The sequence below is a fragment of the Dreissena polymorpha genome, chromosome 7 (genome assembly GCF_020536995.1).
Source record: "Dreissena polymorpha isolate Duluth1 chromosome 7, UMN_Dpol_1.0, whole genome shotgun sequence".
Taxonomy (NCBI): Eukaryota; Metazoa; Mollusca; class Bivalvia; order Myida; family Dreissenidae; genus Dreissena; species Dreissena polymorpha.
Genome location: NC_068361.1, coordinates 38,577,363 through 38,590,642, shown reverse-complemented (window position 1 = coordinate 38,590,642; position 13,280 = coordinate 38,577,363).

The following is a 13,280-nucleotide window of genomic DNA, read 5'->3' as shown; positions in this document are numbered from 1 at the left end:
GGCAATATATTTCAATTAGGATAGTGTCGTGTGAATTAACACTAATGTGTGCTCAGCACGTAAAAGGCAAAACAGTGAATATAAGGATTTGATATATTTTAGGATACAGCGTATTTGTTACTTGTGAAACTTATTCGCGAAGAACGATTCTTGATATCTTTTATCTGGAACGCTTTTAGATGGAACGCCATTTCTCGGTTAGCCGCTTTAGATAAGCCAATTAATATAACGACTGAGTTTCACTGCCTTATTGGACGAAATCAAAATTTGTTAGCTCATTTCCTTAATGTTCATCGACTTTTTACCTTTGAGTAATTTCATGACATTATTGAATTTTACGACATATTGCTCAACGAACCTAACTTCCTCTGATTTTTCCTTAAATTAAGCGATAAGGCAGCCAATACATTATTTGATAATTATTATTCTGAGCAACCTATTCAAGCATTAACCGTTTTGCGAACTCACTGCTTTCAGTTAAATTATTTACTCAATTCTTGCCCAAAATCACAGTGAATTTGTATTGCTCGGAACCTAATTTTGGTGGTTCATGTATCAAATTGATCACGTTTTGGAAATTATAACAATTGCAGTGATTTCGTTTCTATGTATTACGTTTTGGTTAATTGTTATGGCTTCATGTAAACATACGTTTGAATTTGTAGTTTTTAGATTTCGTTCACGACTAACCGTGTTTTACGATAATATAAATCAACCATACCACAAAACAGAACACACAAACAAGTTTTTGTGCCATTTTTGTGTTTCATAATTGTGTATATGTGGCCCTGTTCACACTGATTATCATACAGATGAAAACAAGTGAAAACATAAACCCTCATTAATAACAATTGTGTAGATACATAAGACAATTAAAATCGCAAAACAAAACTTTTTTTTACAAAATGGCAGGATAGTATTTCAATTGATATGTCAACATTGAGTATAAAGGCAGAATATAAGACCATGATTACTTAGTCGGTAGCTTCTGCTTTCTTGACCAAGTAAGAAGCATTATGTTGTACAACTCAAACCACTTCATACTGTTTTAAGCTACATAGGCTTCTAGAAAGCTGTCTTATGAAACACCCACTTTCCATCATGATTATTGAAAAATCGAACATTCGTGGGATGTGTTCTAGAGGACACGGCCACGGCTAATCGACCAACGCCAGGCCATTTCATTATAAAATTGAATATCACGCTACACTGCTTACCGAATGTATCCCGCTGTGAACGTCCAGAATGGAGAAAGATTGTGCGTACGTTAGGCTTTCTAGGCATAAATACAATTTCCAGACTCAAAACAGCACGTGGGTTTAACATAAAGACATATTTGGTAGTCAATACGAGTGCTTTTGCGCTTTAATAGCGATGTAACTTGTTGTTTTGACAATTTTCTATTGTTGTGGCATTTTAAGAAATACTTGTTTACCCTTTTATCAATATGTGCTTGCTAAATTGAGTATGCATGATCTTCAATATTGCTTTCAATATTTCATACTATAATCTTCATTACCGTTTAAATCCAATAAAAGAACCATTTGTTATTTGGATTTAAATGTTTGAGCATTTTTGTTTAAAATTGGTCACGATATCGAACACTATATATTTGTTTTAATAAGTGTTACTGAATGTTATTTTCGAAGTTGTTAAGAAATTTACATCACTATAAAATAAATGCAAATGAATTATGTGCGCTGACAATATTAATGAAATACATAGTCAACAAATGGAATATTTGCAAGTACATTGTATCATACTAAAGATAAAAAAACGTGTACTACTATCATAAAGTCAGAATGTGAAAAAGTCATTTAGGTACAACACAAACCGTCACAGTATAACACGAAATGTACGAGCAGTATATGGTATTGTTAATATGGGCTGCATTTTAATGTTTATTATGAACAATTGTATATAACACCATAAACATTGAATGCTATCATATATATTTACTAATAAATAACGCTTCAATCATATCGTAATTAAGGTTGAAGTGCTTTTATATATGTTTATATATTGTTCTCTCCCTACATATTAACATTTGTATCAACATACAATGAAATAAACAATGATGTTAAAGACCAAAATGAAGTTTGCAAATGATGAATGTGTGTTGACTAAAACAACAACATCAGAGAGCGTTCACGTTTAAATATACAATGCAATATAGAAAAATTATTATTTTTAATAAATACAATCACTACATATTTGACCGCATATGCAGCTTGTTCTTTAGTTACGTATGTTCGGTTAATTGTAGCAGTATCGTTCAAGTTCTCTATACAAAGTAATAAAGTGTAAACGCGAAATATTAATTATGTTACAATTGTTTAGGTAAATATACAACATATTTAATTTTGTTCTGAAATACTATATTGTTAACGATTTCAAAGGTTTACCGTCGATAGTGTATAAAAATCGATTTTATAGATCGCAATATAATGTATTAAATACCATGGCAATATAGTTGATTTAATTCGAAAGTTTGAAGATATTTCAATTGGAAAAACACCAACTATCAAACGGTTCATTTTGTTCAGATGTCTTATATTTACTGCTTATAATTTTAAGTGACCTATGTACGTAGTTTCTTGGTTGAATGAATGATTATACTGTTTTTGACTTTTAATCAGTGGCTTTGAAATTTGGCAAATTTTGATTTGCTTTTTATACAATAATGGAAAAATATTGGGACGCCGTGGTTTAGAAATATTTGTGTAATCATGAATGTTACGGAGACGACTACTTAATTTTTGTAAAGGTAACGACTATTGTAGCGGTGAATGGCGATGAAGGTGATGGTTTGAAGCGGAGGTGGTCATGATGTCAGGTTTGATGTTAGTTTTTATGAATCTCAACAATGCTCAACGACACACAGCTTATTGACATTAGTGCAATTGCGAATAATTTACTGTTGTTTAATTTTGTGAATCGTTTTTGCACGCAACAAACGGTATGACGCTTGAATACGAAATATATGTATACATGTACACGACTTAATAGGAAACGACAGCATCACGTCTCAGCATTTTCTGCCATATACACTCGGGACAAAAGAACCACGGTGGACACTCGTGCTTGTCTTGTCTTAGCAGACATTTTGTATAAATAAAGAATACTTGATTTAAGAGTCGCGTTATGTCTTATGATTGCTCAGGTCGATTAGAAAAATATGCAGGTGCTTGTAAAAGCATTCTTTCATTGAATAATTATTGTCTTAAACATACAGAATTTTACGACCCAAGCTCGCTCTACAGATCATGCTTTTTGTTCCACTTCAACATATTTTTCCACTAAAGACACTAAAACCAACTTGTAAATGTATATTTGCAAAAAACATAATTTTTTTGTTTTAAGCACAGCAAGGCTACCGAACGACTCGGCGCAACGCCCTAAGTAAGTATTGAATCATCAAATATTCGACAGCTAAGTTCCAGCACATATGGTCAACGCGTATTGACAGAGGTCATGTAATTGTATGACAATATTGGATCTGACTGCCTACCCAAAACTCCCGCTCTGATTTTCTCAAATGAAGACGGAGAAAACGTTATATAGGCGATCAATTACTGAATATTGAAGGTTCAGTCAGAACTTATGTACTTAAAAAAGGCGTACTACTACGGAGAAATACCTTTATGACGCTTCAAGCGGATGTCTCCTTATATACTTGGACTTTGTACACTATGGGTTTGATACAAACTGAAGATGGCGAAAGTGGTAAATGAGATGTGTGACAAACACTCAGTTGGTTTTAAAGTTAGCATCAATAGTAGATGGTTGGATATGACAAATGATAAGTGATTGTTGAGCCTTGTGTGGTTGTGATGGCATGGCTTCTATGTTTCCTTTGAAGAAAATTCTAGTCCACAATCCCATTTTCTTTTCAATCTCGGAAAATATATTGTTCTGTTTTTCCAAGACTGTGACCTTGATGTTGACCCAACTGGTCCCGGATGGAATACGAAGCTAGCTTTGCATAAAATCTCCCTACTCAGATAACTTAAGCATAATGCATCCATTTATACTCAAGTTGTGTGCAAAAAGCAAAACTTTCAATGCAATACCCTTATCAAAACTAAAGTAATTGCGCGAATATTCATGCTTTGCATTTAAGGAGCTGTGACCTAAATCTTTAGCAAACAAGTTTTCAGTACAATTCAAAGCGATATTTCCGCAAAAGATGTGTATATGCTTTCTGTCATCACCATTTGTCAATGCAAACTAAAGTAATTATAAACCGTTAACATTAATCTATCAAAAACTATAAACATCTGGATTAAATCAATTCAGTTTTGAAACAAGCATTTAACAAACTCTCCAACCAAAGCATGTCTGTATGTTTGTAGAAACTGACGTTATTGAAGGCCGGATTTTCCGTTTGCGACTGAAAGCTGTATGCTTGTATGTATACCGTGACGTCAACGGCACTTTAATCTGTATGCGGAATAGTAAGCACACTTACATGATGTTCATATACTCTGATATAGTCTGTGGCAGATGGAAATCATTCCTAAGCTGGTATACATTTTTATAAAGTCATGTTTAATGTTAATGACATTACAATGTATGAATATCCAGCACAACACGGTGAATTGATACATGATTTGCCGTAACACACATATGCATGCGTTGTCTTGCAGCTTTTGCAAACAGTAAACATAAACATATACATGTAAGATCAAAGTTTGCATATTTATCCTATATTTATATCCTATAAACAAACAACAATTCAAATTACACTATGGTTTGTTGGAAGTATTATTGATTCATTTTATGTTGAAATAAGTTTCACTTTAGGTTACGGTTCCATATAACATGCTTTTGAAATAACTTCGAAGTACTTACATATGAGTGAAAAGATCCAATCAGGCATTTCTTCATTATATAGTTTACATACGGAAGTTTTGCCAATGATCCTAAATGGTGGTCCACAGGTGAACATTTTAAGGAATTGTACGGTAACATCTTCTGCACTTTTTTACATTTTAAGTGTTTCTTGTTATCTGGTAAAGTATCAAGATATTATGCGATAACGGTAAAGGCAGTCAGAATCTATTCTCGCCTTTTAATAACTTTACATTACATTTGTATCTGAAATATGACTTCAGAGCTTTATGTGTGGAACAGCACAGAGCATAGTGACATCATCACATACAAAATAAACATTCAGAAAATCTACACACTCTATTCCATATACTTACGTGTCAAACGAATTATCCTCATCAACAGCACGTGACTTTTTTAGAAAGCCACGCCTTCTCGAGGGCGTGTTGCTCGCAGAGGCGACGGGCCATGCCAGGTAGAATGAGTCCCGGATCATGGTTTCGAGGCTGCCGTAGCCGGGATGCAGGTACAGAGAACGCGTCTTAGGTAGGTTTATCCTGCTACGTAATTTATCCATTTTATCGCTTCAGCACATACACACTACTTCAGTTTTGTATAAATGTACTGTTCATTTCTTTATAACTTACTCACTACTAGGACCATGTATATATATGTACTAAACCTCATTACAAATACACTGCCTAGTGAAATACAATTAAATGATTGACTTCATCGCCAAACACAATTTATTCACTGTTCCTCATCACCAAACATATTCCGGAACTGCTGTGAAATTCAACATAATAAAAGCAAGAGTACATATCCAGAATTGAATTACACATATACATTATAAACGTAGCCTTGCAATACACCTATGTATTATATACGTATCATTAAATTTCAACTATGCATAACACACGTAGCATCACATTACACTGAGATACACAACGTAGAATTGCATAACACACATGAATATACAACGTATCATTCCAGAATATATATAAACCACACACTTATAAGTCTTTACTATTCAGCAAGTCTCTGGTTTATTTATTATTTATCTTTTAACTTCTAGTTTTCAAACAGAAATCGAAGTCCCTGTAATGTGTGCTTTATTAACTACAGTGCCAATCAGAATAGTTAAATAAGAATTTATTCATTTCCATGAATAACACTTAGAGAAGCTTGTGATCAAAGCTTTTGTGTGGCGTTTTAAATGGTATTCCGTCTGAACAACATCAGATAAAATAAACTCTTTAACTTTAAATCGTCAGGGTATTCACAGATTGAGGTTAACGACAACATATCTTCTAAATACATACATTTATTGTTTAACCGAATACCAGTTATTTGATAACTAAATTGTATGAATATTATGTTAAACAATTATTTGGTAATACAGAACCTACCACTTGACAACTTGAATGTTTGCTCAAATCTTACATAATTTACTGATATTTCGAATTTCACATTAAAATGCGAAATCATTTCTTGATTTGTCCTATCACAAAGGTATGTTTTTATTCCAAAATGTCTTTTCTGGTGACTATTGTTAACATATGTGCATCATTGAATATTATAAGTGAATAGTTTTTTCTCAGACTTTAATAAAATCATATTCAAACATAGTTTTTACTTAATAAGTTCAAATGTACGTAGTTCTTGTTATATTTATGTTTCACAAGTTTTGTATATTTATTTTATACATATTTTACAAAGCAAATGCGTATTGCGGTAAGCATATTATTATAAAGTAACCGTAAGTTAGACACTAAGTCGTATTCGAATCAAATATAGTCACGAACAATATACATATTAGACTTAAAGTATCGTATTCTAATTACTCCTTACTATTTAAAAGCTGTCCATGTTATCAAAAGGTATATTAACTGGTATATTAAAAATAGATTATTTCGTTACAAAAACAACAACACAATATCCAATTTCACATTTCAACAGACGTCATATGAATCAATCCAGCGTTATTGGAAACATGCAAAATAATGTGCATAGTCGGAAAAAGCACACAGGTTAAAGGTTGATTCCTTTCCTGCAGCTGTCAAGTCCAGTGGCATGGATATGAAGTCAATCAATACCACCACACCAAATTTGTACAATCAACATGCATGTGCTAAAGAAAATGTTATCCGAAAAACGTGTAATTCTGTAAGCATTTGCATCATATTTCCTAATAGCGGTTGTCCATTTCCGACCATCTCTAAAACGAGGCAAAATTGTTAAAACTTCGTCTGCATAACATTGCAAGATTGCATGTAAGCTAACGCCGATAGTTAAAGGTGTCTAAACATATCCGTCTTAAAATAATCTTTAAAAAATGTGTTAAGCCTCTGAAATTATTTTCCATTGATGTATCCAAATTGTATAGCCTATGCGTTATGTCGCACGTTTGCATACCATGTCATAAGAGCAACCGGTCGGTAGTTAATATCAGGACATATCTACCAAAGGATTTCAAGGCAGTTACGTTGCCCAAAACAAACACATTTCGGAAGACGTCCAATAAATCATTTGCCTTTGGCGGATGAACCGTTGACATCTCCACCATAATATAATTTCCGCTTCGAATAGCCTCGTAGGTGATCACATGAATAAGCCAGGCTTTATTATATTACAAACTTATGAGTATAGGATAATTATATATACAATAATTAATATAAAGCTAAATGTTTCAAGTAATAATTTAGTTGAAAACAACAACAACACATTTCTAAACAGAAAAACACACTTAACAGTTAAAATTATTGATGCATTACTGTAAAACCTTTCTTATACAATTTATTAATTACCATAATTCTTATATGAATGCATTCACATAACATAGCTGATGTGTGGAAAGGACGAAGATACCATGAACGCAAATGATACATTAATTTGGTCAATGTGTCTGCAAATGTATGTTACGCAAAACCGATATATCGCCTTAGACGTATCAAATGGCGTTCGTTGATAGTTGTGAACTACAACAGCAATTGCAAATACCATCATTAATACGATAGGAACATATTGATTGAGGAATTCTATGATGAACGGAATCAGAATTGAATATAGAGAATAATAGGTTAGTGTTGATTATAGATCTGGTTTATCATGCGAGGCTTAGAAAACAAAAAGCACGAGCCTTGGCGAGTGCTTTTTCGTTTTCGTGCCGAGCATGATAAACCTGATCTATAATCAACACTGACCTATTATTCTATTTATCCCACTTTTTATTCAGAAAACTTTTTTATTTAAACAAAATAAGTTTTCATGAGTGTTTGTCGTACTTTGATAATGACTGTAGTGTAACCAAGGTCAGTGTATTACTCCGCGTTCCAAAAATAACCGCTGATCAAATATTTTTTTTTTATCAGAATATCGTTCTGTAACAAAGTGTCGAGCGTTATTAATTACAATTTTAATCATATTGAATTACAAATCTTAAAGTTTTATGATATCAATATGACATTAAGTTGTTAAATACAAGGAACTACATTTGTTTACAACGTAGCCTAACACCACACACAATTCAATTTCGATATCAAACTATCAAGTCGATCACGAGGTGCATAATATTTGCTTCTTTGTTATAATATGTGGTTATTTCGTGACGAAATAACAAAGATTACTTGGATTTAAGCTAATTATATACATTTTGAATGTTGAAAGTGGCACCAAAGAATTGTGAGGCAAAGTTGTTCGAACTAGAGAAAGACATTTGCTGGTGAAGTGACTGGGTGGGGCGAACATCAAGATCAACTTGTTCGACGGTAGACAGTGATTGTCTATGCTGCATTTCGGCCATAGTTTCGGTGAATGAAGGTGAACAAGAGGAATCTGTTGGATTGTTACATTTACTGGACTGAGCAAGAATGAACACTTTTGCTGCTGTTCAACAGATATGTTGGAATAATTGGTTATGGACTGGACATTTTTGTGCCCTGTTATGGCCATGGTTTCAGTGGGTGGAATGTTTGCATTTCGAAGTTTTTGGACCAGGAATTTGCGAACTGAGTGGTTCGTTATTCTCTTGTGCTTGAGAAAGCCGGCGTCTTTTGCCATGGCCTTCAGCATCTGACCTAGCTTGTTGACACCCAATTGTTGACGCAAGAACCACTGGGATGCAGTGTCATTTGTGCGTATTTCCAGGTTGAAAAGATGCTTTGAAGAAAAATCTGATGGACGCATATCCGAGTACAGCTTGTAAATTAACACAGGATTTCTTGGTCCAGACGATTGTTTTCTCAGTCAAAGGGGAGCAACTCGAACTGACTTCTTCAAAGGGGAGCAACAACAACAGAACCTATTTGCATAGTGTTAAATTTACCTAATACTAGAGGTTTTAATAAAAATAAATGACAAAAAACACGTTTTTTTGCTACTTTTCTTTGTTTTAAGGTCATTAAGATTGACAAACTTTTGAGATTGTTTTTATTATTGATGCACTTGGCAAATACAGGTGACGAGGTGCGTGGGAAAAAGTAGTCCCAGTTCGGCAGTTGATGACGTCATTTCGTGCCATTGATTATAGCCTTGCCGTTGATTATAGATGAAATTTAATAAACGGGGCTTTAATCAACCGATTTCGCTGTAAAAGTGGGATAAAATAATATAATTGACAAGGTGACTGCCAAACTTCAACAAGACAGTTCATTACTATGGTTCCTAATATTTTGCCAATTTGAACAATTAAAGGATTTTTTTTTTCGAAAAAAAGCGCTATAAAGTTTTTCAAATAAATTTAAATTTCAATCGGTTTTGTATCGTGTTAAATCAGTGTTTGGTGTTTAAAAGAATTGTTTTGTGCTGCCACCCATACAGTTTAAGGCTATTATTTGAAAAATATCCCGGCGTTTCCAAGGTAATATCAGTAAATGACAATACTATACAATACAACACAATGCAATGCAATGAAAACAATACATCATATTCATAAACGTATGTAGTACGCAGATTGAAATATAAAACACTAGGATGATAAATAATGTAAAAGTGTTAAACTTCAGCTTAACCATCAAGATGTAAATCTTGAATAGGCCTAAGTATTGTACTTACGGTAAGTGACCCATTACCTGTGTGACACAAGTCAAAGCGCGTGGGGTAGATTACACACCGACGTGAATCAAATACACATTCAAAGAAGAATACAGTACAACTCAAGCTAAAAACAGCCATATGTATGTTACCGTATACAATAGAGACCGAGTGTTTTAAAATTGTTGGATAAGACAATGCATAACACCACATAGAATGCCTTGACGACAATAAAAGTAATCGTGAGCGTGTTGTACGCTAAACTTTCACTAACAAAATAACGTCTGCAATTATTTGGAAGTCCGTGTTACTAAATATTCACGACACAACACGTAAGCCGATAAGCTGCCACATGGAGCAGTCAACGCCATTAATTAGAACCTCCCCCTCTGGTTGCCATGATTGTCATGAGTTGCTAATTCCTGAGACGATTGTTAAGGTTTTTCACATTAGTTATATGCGAAATGGTTTCTAAGATAGTAATTGTCACATATACAGTCGCAAGTCACAACCGGGCAATGAAATGTGTTTCAATATTAAGTAGCTAGATGCCAATGAAAGCACACGTAATGAAGGTTATCAAGAGTATCAAAGAGAGCCTATCTGAAAAGTAAGTTGTTGCCATGGATTGCATTACGTCTCACAAAGAAATAATTGCAATGAATTGTATAGGTTAAAAATATATATGGTGGTGCTAAGAACCTACGTTGCCGTAAAGATCAGTTACCTTGTTTCCATGAATGAACTGATTGAATTAAATGAAGTTATGTGTTGCTGGGATAGAAAACAGAACTTGAAGCAAACACGTCTTGAACTGTAATTAGTTTTATTTAGATTTACATATTTAAATGTCTATTTTTCATTGTATCAACCTTTATCTAAACATAAAAATCTTTTTAACCGTTTTCATTAAAACACAGCTTTTATGTTGTTTTTAAAATACTTGGACACCTTTGTCGAAGATTCTCATCAATATAATTGTCAAAAATTGTTTTCTTAAGAAAGTAGGAAAGTTTGGACATACCTCTTTACGTATAGTTTGTTTGTAAAATATCCAGATGATAGTTTCAAGAAAAATTAGCTCGATTTCAAACGAATGTTTATTTCATATATATGGTGGTCTGAACCTACTGTCCAGGTTTTGCGTCTAACACTTATATTGATTTGATGTTATCATTAGAGGCGTATTGGCAATTTAGGGAAACTTTTGTGAATGATAGTGTTACACAATCCCAAGCTTTTAACATATGCATGAATGCAAAATAATGTAAAACAAAACAACACACACACACATATATATAGCAGCGCCACCTGCAAAACGTAAACGCGCAGACGATTACGCCGCGAATGGTGAAGTTGTTGATTTCTGTGATATTTTCCGCACAGCCGATGGGCTACCACGTGGTCACAACGTGGGTAAGCACGCGGCACAAGCGTGTAATGAAAAACGAAATCTTACCTAAGTCAAGTCTGTCCAGAATGGATAATATTAAAAGAATTTATAAATTGCCTAGACGAACTCATGATGATGTATCAATTTACGTGTCAGCGTCGCTTACACAGCGACATGTATTAGTTGTGGCGAATATGTTAAAGTGATCCTATGGCCTTTTTACTTTTGAATTGAGCTGAAAAGAAGTAACAGGTCAAAAGATTTAGTTAAAATGTGGTTACTGACCGATTGTCTGGAGCTCGTCTTTCTTCTAGTTATTTATAAAAATATATTTTATATTCGATATTTTACATGACTGGTGAGTCCTGTAAGCCGAAATGATCCGTAAAACAAAATTGTGTCTTTGTGCCGTACGAACGAAACTGCACTAAAACAAAATTTGTGTCGCATCGTGCATGCATGTTCGGTTGTCAAACACGAGTGCGGTTGGTATTCGGATGCGTTGTTTTTCTCTTTCTGGTATATTGTTTTAGTATGTTGATGCTGCATCGGCAGATATGAATGTATATGAAGTGAAAACACCAAAAATAAACAACTGACCAGAATTGATCAGTATTCGTCAGTCACATTCTAAAGCTTCCCTACTGATTTTCTAAAAAAAAATGTACCAAAAAATGCCAAAAGCATCAAAAATATTAAACCTAATCATGTACATAACGGAATCCTCCAGACTATTATTAACCTGTGAGGTATGCACGCTTTGGGTAACGTGAGCGCCAATTTCATGTGATGTCCGCTTCCGCGCAATTCAAAACAAAGAAGAACTACTAAATACACAATCAGTGTGTTTGTGTTTGGATCTAAATCCATTTATGCTAATACTTTGTACGTTTAAAGACATATTTTAAGTTTTTTCCCGTATACTAGCAACTTATCTACATTCATAACATATACGATATCAATACGAAACAAACATGGCTGCGTGTGTAAAAAAATGCATTACAACTGGAAATTCACGACACACTATGCACGTGATGCTTGAAATTATCAAGTCAATGACATATACAAATAAAGATGACTTCGCTCATGAATTAAACGTTAACGGGCATTTTTTATATTGACAGAGTTAAAGTTAAAGTGCATCGGTAGAGATTTAAAGCTGAAATTTAAACTATGTGAAATAAGCGGTCGACAGTAAAGTTAACATGGTGCGGCTTATACGAGTATTGAAAATGTAGTCATACAGCAGACGGATTGTATTTACGAATTAAATCGGCACTATAAAATAACATAATGTGAACCTGATTTAAACGAAATGTGCAGGTGTAAGACAGCATATATTTAAACTGGCAATGACATTATTATTCATCATTCATGCAAATGGCGTTGTAAACAATGATGCAATGGTCACGTGGTTAGAGCGTTTTCGGAGACTGGGTCCGTTTGCGGACACGGCAGCAACTCCAATGCCGACTTACCTATGGGATGTATTCAATATAGAGCTAAATAATTGGTACTCGCAGGCATTTCTAAAAACACGCAATAAGCATATATAACGGCGATATGTTAATTTAATAAATTCAGGGAGTTGTATAGGTCAGCTGTAGTATGGCCAGCTCTCGGGGTTGTCATTTTATCATAGGAATAACGTATGGTACTGCATTTCGGACATATTTTTTGTAAGCGAAATACTTCAGGGCGGTCAGAGGCAAAGGCATGTCATGGATAAGAGCCCTATATATCGATTTTTATGTTATGTTCGATTCTGCCTATGGTCGCTCATGATAAGCTTGAATCTTTATTAGCCAAGAATATCTCTACGTGGGAATTTATTATCGTTTTTTTTCAGAATCAGCGAATTAGAATCTATTAAATATATTAAAAGGGCATTTCCGGCGAGCATAATAGTATCGAAAAACACCAGTTTTTTTCAGAAATGATGGCGTTAACTTATCTGACGTCGGACTCGAAATATATATTTAGATTCGTTGCGCGGTGTTTATTAAAAGTAGTTTAAAACATG